This window comes from Zosterops lateralis (assembly GCF_965231275.1).
Source record: "Zosterops lateralis genome assembly, chromosome: Z".
In the NCBI taxonomy this organism is placed as follows: Eukaryota; Metazoa; Chordata; class Aves; order Passeriformes; family Zosteropidae; genus Zosterops; species Zosterops lateralis.
This window is the reverse complement of record NC_139800.1, coordinates 12,454,121-12,466,562: the sequence shown is the minus strand read 5'-3', so window position 1 is coordinate 12,466,562 and position 12,442 is coordinate 12,454,121. Positions and strand designations below refer to the sequence as shown.

The window sequence follows — 12,442 nt, the reverse complement described above, 5'->3', positions numbered from 1 at the left end:
CCGCAATGCAAGAAAAGAGAAGGGCTTTTTTTTTTTAGTCAGATAAGAGAAACTGAAAGCATGCAACTGACTTCGGCAAAATGCTTCTTCATTCCCTGGCTTTGCAAGGGAAGTCCTTATGAAGCTTTCTTAAACTTTCATTAGTAATTTTCTTTGTCTGAATGCTGTCTCTGTTATGTCAAATATCACTTTAATGTGTGTATTGAATTCTCTGTTTGAGAGATTATGAGAATGCATCTTTCTTGATCAGTGTCTGGTGATGTTCTCTCCAGACTTTGGGAGGAGACAGCCTTTTTATTGTGGATTCCCTCAGAAATCTGAGGTGGTTTTTTTGGTTTTGTTTATCTTAAATTCTTCTGCTGGCTTCCCTTCATAACTGAGGTTCCATTTCCAGTGTGATGATAAAACACTAGCACCATCTGAGTACAGTAATCTGTTCCTGTCTGCTTGTTAAATGCTGAAAAAGTGACAGTTGTTTTGATAGTTTTGCTAAGCAGGAAATTACAGACTTCTTACGCTTTGTCAGAAACTTCAGTGACTACAGCAGGAAGAGCTACTGAGATCCCAAGGAGCATGTTCCAGGACACAAAGTGTTTCTGTTTTAACTTGACTGTTTGGGAGGAAGCTAGCTGGACATTTGTTTTGGTTTTTTAGTGGCTTTTTTTTTGATGGGGTTGTTTGTTTGTTTTGTTTTTGGTTGGTGGTGGTAGTAGCTTTTTTGTTGGGGTTTTTTGGTTGATTTTTTTTTGTTTTGTTTTGTTGGTTTTTTTGTTGTTGTCTTTATTGTTTTTAGTAATTATAATCATCTTCTGATTTTTTTTTTGTATAACTTAGAAATCATTTTTTAACATGCCATCGTGCAAACAGACCTTAATTTTAAGATTTTTTTGCTAGTATAGTTGCCCAAGGGAAAACCTTCATAAAGCAGAACTTGCCTTTTTCTCTTCAGGGTTGTGTATGTGTGATAACACTGACAGATGTGTGTGTTGAATGTCTGCTGGCACAGACAGCTTCCTTTAGAGTTTTAACATAAACTCTAGTTCTACAGTTTCTCCTTTTTCCATCCCCAAAAGGTCAGTTAGGTCACTTGGGTTTTTTCTCTGCCAGTTTGATTTGAGTGGAACTTACTCACTGAATAATTCATTGGATAATTCTTAGTGTAGTTCAAATTCAGTTGCTTATTATGGCATTTCTGGTGTAACACTTTCTGAACATCGAAACAGTGGAATTTCTTGCATTATTCCTGTGTAATAATGCTGATAGTGTGGCATGAAGTCAAAAACATGCAATGTCTTCTGCCTAGAGAAGTCAAAGACCTTTTCAAGATAAACTCAGTCAAAGCAAAAATAAGGAAATCAAAGCCTTTACCTGTGGATGAATGTGTTTTCTCAATACCTCAGGAGAATACCTGAGTACTCTCCTCTCTTTTGACTTGCCTGCAGGAGCAGATTGATGGTTACAACTCTTTTAATACTTGAGTGAGGGTTTTAGAAGAAACAGGAAGCTCAAGGTGTGTGTGTGTCTTTATGGTAAATTTTTTAAGTTACTGTATTCCCCAGCCTACAGTCTTTCTGATTTATAGCAGTGGGGATGTGTTCCCTGACCTACATCTGTACACAAATGTCAAATAAACAATGGGCATTTACCTCTGGTGTGTATCTTAATGATTTTCTGTACTGCAGTTATTTTCAACATAGGGTTTTTTTTTTTTTAGTTTTGTGGTGTGGTGAGTGAACACAATTTTTACTTTTTCCCGGAGGTCAGCTCAGTGTCTTTTAACCTCTTAAACCTTGGGTCATTTCACATGGCATGCCTTCATTTTCTAGAGTGCAGTCTACATATAAACCAACAGATGAAAGTTGCAACAGATGAAAAATGAATCAAGCAAATCCATGTGGAGATATCCTCCTCTCATTCAACCCTGAAGCCACGTATTGGCTGGTGAAAGTGGGGAAGAATCTGGTAGGAGGAGTTGCTCGGAGATTGTTCTGTGGTTTTATCACAGCACACAGATAGCTGCAGTTTGATGTAGGATGCTGGGCTGGATGGACTTGGGGCTTGGACTTACAAAGATGCTTCAGTGGGGAGATCCCGTGGAGTGACAGACTGTGCAGCTGGGAGCCTTGTGAATGTGCAGGGTCTGCAGTTTTGTGTAAGCTCTATTCTTATGTTTAGTCATACCGACATGTTTCCTTTCTGTCCTGGAAATGCAGCATTTTCTTCCTACAATAAATAAGAAGAAAAGGAAGTCGTTACTTTTGGGGGTAACTTCTTGAACAGAAAACAGGAAAAAAAGGTAGCGTGACCTGCTTTCAGTGTTAAAATTTCTAGTACATTTAATCTCATGGCTGAAGGTCATAACCTCTGCTGTCTTGCTGGGTTGAAGGAGAACAAATTTCAGCTTTTGATGACTGTTTTTTCTGCTCTGGAAACTTTGTTTTAGTAATAAGACTTTGTTCATCCTACAGAACTGTAGTCTTTAGCATGGTAAATTCCATTTTCTGCATGAGGGGGATCTTCTCCACTGGAATAAGTCTGTATTACAAAGCATGTGTGCTGTAAAAGAAGCTTGTTTGTCACAAGTGTCATCCTGCTTTGTTTTCCTGGGAAATTGTTGGACTCCCACATGAATTAGGTTGGATATCAAATCCAGACTAACTGTTTTCCATTTTCTCCTCTACAACTTAAAAGTTTCAAAATGTGTGGTGGTGTTTTGGGGTTTGTTCTGAAGTCAGATCAATATCAGTAGGGAAAAATAGAAATTAGTAACTTAACTAGAGAATAGGAACTCCTTAAACTGACCTTGTGTCTGCAGATATGGAATTCTTTCAGCAGGTTACCTACCTAAGTTACAATAGCTCCTGGCCCCTTCTTCCCTTGGATTGGCAAAAATAGCTGTTTTTCAGAACCTGAATATTACCTGAAGTGTTTCTAGGCTTGTTACCACTCTAGTTGTAATGTTAGTACTTGATTTAAGAGTACTCTAGCAGCAAATTCAAGATTCTACATGTGTATAAATATTTTAGGTACTCTTTGCTGTTTGATTTTTTTTTAATACTTGGTATGTTTTTAATGCTTAAAAGAATCTTAATCTGTAAATCTTTGATGTTTATGTCTGATGTTGAGATCCATTACCAAATTGACAAAGTACACCCAACACCTTGGCTTTTCTTTAATTGTTACAGAATGGCAGAGAGGGACCTAAGAAGAAATGAAATTTGGGTGTGTTCCTTAAGTAGGTCTGCTTTTAGACGAACACTCTGCAAAGCCATTTTAACTTTTTTTCTTTTCATTCCTCAGATTTTTGAAAGCTGCTTGGTAAAGAAATAAAAACTTGCAATTTTTACTTTTTGTGTGTTTTTAGCTGGAATAAACTTTGAGTAACCTCTTGGAAACTCCAATTTACACATGTTCCATGTGCATTCAGTTTGATAACATCCCCTGAGACTCATTTCAGCTTTTTTTAAAAGACTACATTATAATGCTAAAAATGCCTAATATATCTGTCACATTCTTCCTTGTATATAGGAAGGTTTTAGAACTTTGTTGCAGCCTGCTGGAAGCTGCTTTATGTGGCAGAAAAATGTAGTATTTCTGATTTTTCTGTTTTATGATCTAGTTCAATTCTGGCCTATAGGGTAGGCTTTGTGTTGAATTTCCCCTTTATTTTATGGACACATGATTGAATTGAAATATTCCAAAGAAAATCGTCAGTTGTACTTGAGTTTTGAGACAACATTCAGCAGTCCTACTTAATTGATTTTGTGTTTTTAAGTGAGTTAACTAGGGAAAATGTATTTTTTTTAATGCATGACAGATTTTAAAAGATAAATTACACAGGTGTGTTTTTTTCTTAATAGCCTAACAAATTTTCCTAATATATTGAATTTTAAGAAGATGGATTTTAAAAATTGACCTCGTGAAGTAGTTACTTTGAGGTGAACTGCATAGAAAACAAAGCTTTCAATTGCAGCTCCAGTTTGAAATCTTATGCTAGTCTTACATGTCAAGTCTAAGTCTGCCTGCCCTGAGAAGGGGAGCACAGCAGCCTTTATGAGTCGAGGTGCACATCACACTGCTGTGACTCCATTTTCTCACAAACACCTAAACTACATTTAAGTGTGGTGTGGCCTCCAGTCTGTGGTTCGTGCATTCCATCCCTGCTGAATTTTGTGTCACACTGCTGCACTGACAGCTTTAGGTGGTAAATTAAACACCAGTCTGCTCTAGGAGATGAGGGCTGCAGTTGTGCTGTGTCCCTCTAGAGCAGGTAGATGTGTCCACAAACAAGACCACATTTTCTTACCTTTTGTTGTTAAAGTGTTAATTGTGAATTAATTTTATGGAAACTCTCCGAAATCCAGCACTGCTGGGGGGCAGCATTAAAGGAACATAGGTATATAGGAAGAGCCAGGTAATGCGTAAAACATATCTGTGCGTTAAAAAAGTACTCAGATTGAAGTTTCCTTTAACATGTTTAAGTTTCCTTGTAGGGACAAATATATATGATATGCTTGCAGCAGCATACTAAGTTCTTTTATCTTGCTTTAAAATGGAAAAGAACTATGAAAATACTGTCCTGGACATAGGGCCTTATGTAGTATGCTTTCTGCTTAACATGTGGATTTTTAAAATGCTTTATATGTTGGTGGCAACAAAACACAATATGAAGTAGTTTCATTTCATGATCCTTTCATGAATGAGACACTTAAACCAGAGATCAACAAAGCACATGTGCTTTTCGCATACAGCTTTAACTTGCCCTGAAAGTTATTTTCTTACTTAACAACCACCACCCCCAGTAAAAAACAAATAACCTCCCCCCAAAATATTCCAAGTACAGTACATGTGAAACTGAAAATCAAAGTTCTGATACTTTTTTACAAAAACAAAAGCATGCGGGGACAATCTGAATAAAGCATCTGCTATTCAGGACCAAAGTTTCTTTTGAGCTATTTTAAGTAAATTACAGAAATGTTTTCATTTCCACTCCTGCCTGAATCATACTCTGTAATTCTTTATAATGATTGTTGTTAATCAGTTGGTGGAATAAAACCAAAATATTTGTAATTTGACTTCTCCTTATTTTACATTGCTTATTTCAAATGGGTGGTAGACCTGACATTGTTTTTTTAGGGAGGTATGCTGAGAACCGTGGAAAAATCGTAGTTGGGATAATGAAGTACTTTCAGTTGAGGGTGTTTTTGAGAGTTGACTTCTGAGCTAAAAGTATCAAGGGCTAAATATAAATAAATAAAATGCAACTACATGAATTATACTAGTAGTCTCCAAATCTGTACAGAGAGGGAAGACATCTTAAAAAAAAAAGGAAAAAAGGTGGATGTTGACATTTGACTGGATCAGTTTCTGTTACAGAACAGATACTTCTGAACCATGGAGCTGCATATTTCTCTGGGATTAACAGATTAGTTAACAAATTGAGCAAAAGTAAGAAAGGCAGAGCTTCTCTGTGCAGAGGTACAATTTTGAAATAAAGTCTGCAAATAAAGATGTTTGAAAACCATGCTGTAAAATTACTTTAGAAGGGTCTTTTACAAGCCCAAATTTTCTTACTTGAAATTCTAATTTCAAAATGGCCTTACTTCCTATCTGTAATAGTGAAATACCATCTTCCAGACAGATGTTTGTTTATACAAACATTTCAAATGGTTTCTCAAATGCATTTCTAGTGAAGTTTGAGAAAACCCTGGAACTTCTTCGCTTATATGTGAGGTTAAGCGAGGTTTCAGTCTATCAAAAATGTTTGTAATTATTTTCATTTTGGCACATTGGATAAAGTTTACTTTATGCATACCTTAATTTTTAGTACTAGAGTTAATGTTATAAAAACTTCAGTGCATTCAGCTTTTCTGGTCTCACAGAAGCACTACACTGCTTTCATGTCACTACAAAGTTCAGGTAAGCTTTAGTGTTTCATGAGACTCTTACCACATGTTTTAAATCAAAATTTTAAGGTAGTTCCTTTGAGTGTGGAGGTAATAGTGAAGGTAGGAAAATGTTGTCATTACAGTGTATGAATATTTAGACTTTGTGAATCCTATGTGAGAGCATCCCAGCATTCTTCCACATATTCTGAATATTCATGGAAGGATTTTGCTGTTACTATTTTTAGTTTTTGAAATAGAAGCTTAATAATAATGTATGAATTTCAGAGACCTGCCCCATCAGGACTCATTTGTAGAGGCCAAACACAACTGTGGATAGGAGATGGATGTTTGAGGATTGCATTGATGAGCTTCCATGAGTACTCCACAAAAGCCTAGTGTATAGTATTGCAGAACAAACACAATGTTTGTCTTTCAGGCTATGTGGGAGAGCAGTTTAAAAATCTGAAAGTACACTTGTGTGTTGATGGTTTGTTTTTTTCTTTAAAGCCATGGACTTCACTGAGTGCTGCTATCTCAGCTGAAGCAGTGCTTGAGAGTACTGCACAAATGGTTAGTAACTTCTTCCTGCCTATAACCTTTCAGGGTCCTTTAGTATGGATGAATTTCATGCCAATTCTTGATCATATTTTTCTTGATTGCTGGTTCATGGCTTGAAGTCTTTTTTTGCAGTTCTGCTTTGGCTTTCTTGTTGAAAAGTTTGGATTTGCTCCAGCTACCCAAAAGATGGTCCGAGTAGTTGTTGATTTTAAGTGACTAAAGAAAAATACATCTTAAATGGTTACTGATACCTTAACAGGTAAATAACAAAGAAAATCATAACCTTTTTTTCTTGAATACTGACAGTCAATTTCTGATGAAGCAAGAAGCTTAATGTGTAGAGAGTTATAAAGAAGGATCTGTCATCATGCACTTTTTGAAGTACTACATTTATGGTGACTGCCAGTACTAAATATTTAATTCAAATCCCAGATAAAGCTAAACTTGAATTTTAAGTACATAGTTTTAATTCTGCTTCCTAAGTTCCTTTGTAAAGGTTAAATAAGTGAGAGAAATGTATGTATAATTGAAAACATGTTTCCTCTGCCTGAAGTATACATTTATCTGTATATTCCTGTGCTCCAAATAATTATGTTGTCATGAAATCCACTGAAAGTGCCTTTGGTGCTTGTCCTATACACAGTGCAGTAGTTTTCTCAATGAGAAGGTAAATGAGCTCTTTTGGAGTCATATTTATTTTGTAGCTTCAGCAATGTGAGGCTGCTTCTTCAAAGACAAGGATTATTTCCTCTTTTGTGCTTGTGGGTTAGGATAAAGGAAGAAGCTTTTGTAAAGTTACTTTAATGTAATACCTATCCATGGTAATAAAGCAAGCAGTGAGTGCTGCTGTTAGTATTTTTGAAATAAGTGTTTTAGAGATTTTTTCATTCAATCGTTTAACTTTTTATAGTTGTTTGAACTCAAGACTTGTGTTCCATGATTGCCTGTACTTATTCCTGTTTAGAAGTTTCACATTTTTCACAACTTTTTTCCTCCTTCCCTGATTCATCTCAATGAATTAAAAAAAAAGTTAAATTTACCTACTCTATTTTATTTAACAATAATATATGAAAGTTTAAGTTATAATTGTAACTCCTTCTCTGCCAAACCCCATGCAGTGGGAGGAGATTTCAGAATGTAATAATGAACAGTAATTACTCTTACTCAGTTGTGGTGCTGATTAGAGAGGACAGTAAAATATTAACTATCCAATTCTGGAAGGCCTTTCTCCATTGCTCTTCGAAAGTGTTTTTTACAAGAGTAGGAAATTATTCACATTCTGCCAACTGTTCCTAGAGGTGACAGGATCGTTACTTGTGTTACTTAGTGTTTGTTACTTGTTTTAAAATGTTACTATTTATGTTCAATATATTTTGTGGTCTCAACCTCCTGTGTGAGGTTAGAGACAGATTTCTTTCAACTACCTTGTAAATACCTATAGCCAGAATGTTTGATTAATGCAGTTGTGGGAGATGAGTAAATGTCAGTGTAGATTTGGGGTTGTTCCACAGTGTGGTTTATTTTTTTCAATAGGTCATATCTTTTAATCTTTTTGTATTGCCTTATGCATAGAGGAACTTTCAGTGTGCAAAGTCATGGTGTAATCAGTAAAGTGATGGAATTTTAAGAATTTTTGCTAAACAATCACTCCCCACAATCCTGGAGGAAAGATAATATTTCTTAAAGCTGGCAAGCATGGGAATACTAAAAAATGCTTGAATCAAAAATTGCCAAAATAAATGCAAGAAATTACAAGTAACCAAAGCATTTTCTGGTGGTCTGCTGAAAGGCAGAAGTGAAGGCACCACCCACAGCTTCCCCCACAACATTTTGAATTCACATTAAGTGAATTCTATCTGATGACATTTTGCATTAAGAGCAGTTTACCTTCCCCCCTCCTGCCTCCCATGTCCACTTACTACTTTTTCTGTATTTAAGGAAGCCGTTGGTTTAGAGAACTCAGGATGGGGTCAGAGTGGGAGTCAGTGTGTAGAGCTGTATGTTCTGAACACTGTTTTTTATAAGCAGAGAGATGACAAGTCTTGGTGGCCCACAAAACCTTCAGCAGGCTGGGAATAGTTTGCTGGCAGTTAGTATGCTAAGTGAAGTCTGAACATAATTGAGGCATCTTTATTCACCACTAGGGTCTCTTTAAGACTTAGCAATTCATGTCAAATACCTCTACTCTTTTGTTAACCTGGTCTTAGAAGGGCTACATATATGTCACTAGATAAAAATTAGTTTTGCTGGTTTCATTTTTTAGGTGTTTCACAGAGAGGAAAACTGGTGTCAGCTGACCTAATAGCTCTTACTCTTACATCATCCCTTGAGTACTGTATAAAGCTTTATACTGCTTCTAGTGCCTCTTGCCTGGTATGTCTTAGTCAAATCAGACTATTCCTTTTTATATACTAGCATGTTTTGTGTAAATTCAGTATCTATCTATATAATTTGATTCTGATGCATCTTTCTAGATCTGTGTAGTGTTATTTTTCTCTTTCTGTGGAGGGATGCCCGTGTTTTATGATGCTGTTACTCACAGTCGCTTGTGCACAGTACAGTGTATTGTGCCTATGAGCCTGGGATGAAGTGGTTAATCTGAAAACTTGAATGCAAAGACTTTCTGATCAAACGTGGTTCTCATGGTGCAGTGTCTTTCCTCAAGCCACTGGTGACAAGCTGACAAGTAATGCTTCTCTTGTGTCACACTTTCACACTGCTTTGTGAAAGAGTGCAATTTTTAAGTCAGTTTTTGAGCAAATACTGAAAATACCCATTTTCCTTTACCCAGACCCATATCATACAGAAATGAGATCATTGCATTTTTACTCTGACAGTATGTAATTTCTAATTGCTATCAAGAATTACATTTGGAAAGGAGTATGTGTTACTATAAATTAAAAACTGAAATACATTGTTATAAGTGAGATGTGAAAGCAGCAAAGTTTTAAGATCTCAGTAATCCACTGATGATGATGATAAGCAAAAGTAGTATATTTTTAAGGAGTATACTTTCTTTCCTGTATTGGCTTTCTTGTTTTGTTTTAGAGCCCTGGTTGGTTATTATGGGAAAATATTTTTCAGTGCTTGCTAAATGCACAGGTTTTTGGGTTTTTTTTAATTTTTAAAAATTGTCTAACTAAACACTCTCTAGTAAGAGTCCTGTGCTTACTTTCTTTTCTTTCTGTAGATTTTAAAGTAGACAAAACAAGAGTTACTGAGACTGTATCATTTCTAGTCATGTGCTCGCAGAAGTTTTGAAGGCCTTTTTCTGTAATTTTTTTGTCATGGTAGCTCCTCGTTGTCTTAAAAAAGTAAACATTTGCAATAGTAGCTGCTGTCAGTGAAGTGGGTGTAGTTCTGTGTGGTTGGCCTGTGGTTAGATTAGTTGACAGATACCACCAAAAGGTCTCCTTGTTCCAGAGGAGACAGCCCTGTTCAGCACAGAGCAGTCTGTACCTGCAAAGCCACTGCATGTGTGGCATTAAGGATGTGCAGAACCTAAATCTGCGTCTTTGTGGTGACAGCCAGTTCCCCTGTGCCTCTCTGCTGATACAAGATAATGCTCTTCAATATGTACCTACCATAAGTGGTTTGGGATTGCTAGGGTTGTATTTTTTTTCACCCAGCAGTTACTCAGAATAGGCTAGCAAGGAATTTTTAATGTTATTTCTGCATCATAGAAAAACTTCTGTGACAGTCAGAGATCTCTGTGGAAACATTACACCCACTTTGGCCTTTGAGCAAAACTTGGTGTATGCACAAGTCTTCAGAGCACAAGGCCTTTTTGAATGAGTCTCTGACTGTCAGTGAGCAGGACATATCTCTCTTTAGTAAGTTCAGTGCCTGTTTCTATATCATGATATCATACTAATGATATAAATTCCCAGTGTGACTTGGAATGATAAATATATACAGAAGAAATGTGAAAAGAGGAAAAAAAATAAAGCTTAAACTTTAAAAAATGAGTACCAAATAATAAAATATAAATTTAAAAAAAAACCAAATTGGGATGTTTAGAATACTAGGGGCCTGCTTCATGACTCCTAATTGCTACTTCAGTACAACTAATTGATAACAACAATAATTGGTTGTAATTGTCAGAAGTGTATGCTGAGAAACAAATATAGCCCTGGTGAGAAATAATGATTATCATGAAAGCATGTCAGTCAGATCATTCTTCAGAAGAGAGCAGGAGGAGTCCTGTTAAATTTCTTTCTACATCTCTGGTCTCCTTCTGTGAGGCCAGACTCACAGTCATTAAGACCTAAAATTTGTAAAGGATGTTATGTTTCTTTTCTAGAAATAGCATATATGTAAGCCTTTGGGGTTTTTTTAAATTTGCTTTCTTTCAATGTTTATTTTTATGATCATATTTTGCTCAGAAAACTTTCCAGCAGTAATCTCTGAACATTTGGTATCTGCTGATAATTCTGCCATTTTAAACAGGGCCAAGACATTCTAAATTTTTTCTCATAACTATTACAGAAATTATTTAGTCGGTTGTAGCTTTTGAATTCTATGTAGTTTATCCTGTCCAAGTTGTTTGTATCCTATCTTATTTCCACCATTCTTATGGAAGGTGGAGAATGTAGTGTGCACGTTTATCTGCTTAACCCCCTAGTATCTTAAGCTGATTCAAAACATAATTTTTTTTGCATGAAATATCTGATGTTCTCTGCTGGTGTCAGGGGAGTAAAATTGGCTAAGAACCTCTTAATCCTTTGCATTATGTGTGGAGATATTTTACTCTTCTCTAAGAGACACCTAATATACAATAAAAAAATTTACTTTTGAAAAATAGGACAGACAGTTGAAACAGTAGGATATGTACCTGACATATTGACATACAAAAATCATTTCCAGTGAGAATTTTGTTTAAGGACTGGTATTTTGGATTTTGCCCTACCTTTGATTCTCATTTTCCCATTAATGGCTTCAGACTTCTGCATCAGCAAGGGCCATATGTGCTCTGTGTGTTGACCAATCACATCTCAGCAAGTGCCCCTAATTTGGGCTAGGACAGCCTTGATGAATCTGAGGCGAAAGATCAGTTTGGTGCCTAAGAGATCAAACTTCATTCTAGAAGTGAAGAATTTGATTCTGTTAAAAAGGGAATTGATTTACCTGATGCATAACTAGTAAAAATCTGTTCTTAAACTTCAGTCAGAGCTAGAGCATGGCCCGGTGGGCTAACACCTGTGCTTGAGATCCTGTAACCTGGTGTAGATGAACTGGTCATACAGCTGTCAGTGAGCACTCCTGTTCAGTCACTGTCATGACATCACTGCTGCTCTTGAGGCAAGGCCCAGTGCTGTGTTGCATCACGATGGGGACAGGACTGGGGTATTCTTTTCAGCTGGTGTAACATGAACTGGGTTCTGCTCTCTGCTGGAGTGCTGAAGTTTGTCATAGAGTAATAAATATATATGAACCTTTATCATCTCATTTTGGGTATATTAAACAAAACTAATAATTAAAATAATTAAACTGCACAATTATTATTACTTTTGGGTCTCTTGTATCAATATAAATTATCTACCTCCTGTAAGTTCTAGAAATTCTGCTCAATAATGACATAAACTTTTAAGGGCTTTAAATACCTAATTCTCTCTCTAAAGCATTTAGTATGGAAGTGTAGAGTCTGAGAGATCATGTAATGTTACTGGTGTTTTCCTGATAGCTTTTTAAAGAGATACACGGGAGAGAAGCCCATTTCATTTGCTTCTTAGCTGAGTACCTATTGCAAACAGAGGCTGTTTCTTGTTTTGTAGGAGGACTCATTTTCTGTGGCTACTGAGTAATGTATCTCAAAGGATTACCTAGGTGGGTAATAATCAAGAAATAAAACAAATGTTTTACATAGGTGAAGCTGACTTCACAGGAGCTAGAAAATCTGTGCAGGAAATCTATTTCTGTATGTTTTGACATCTATCTTAGGAGGTTTGAGCTTTCATCACTGAGGCTCACAGGAAAGATGATCCTTCCTAGCCAGG

The 12,442-nt window shown here is 36.3% G+C and overlaps 1 protein-coding gene across 2 annotated transcripts in view; it reads left to right on the top strand.

Annotated features, from left to right (window-relative positions):
* MAP3K1 (mitogen-activated protein kinase kinase kinase 1) overlaps positions 1-12,442 on the top strand; it is a 58,390-nt gene that overhangs the window by 18,617 nt on the left and 27,331 nt on the right. The gene's annotated exons all lie outside the window — the stretch shown is intronic.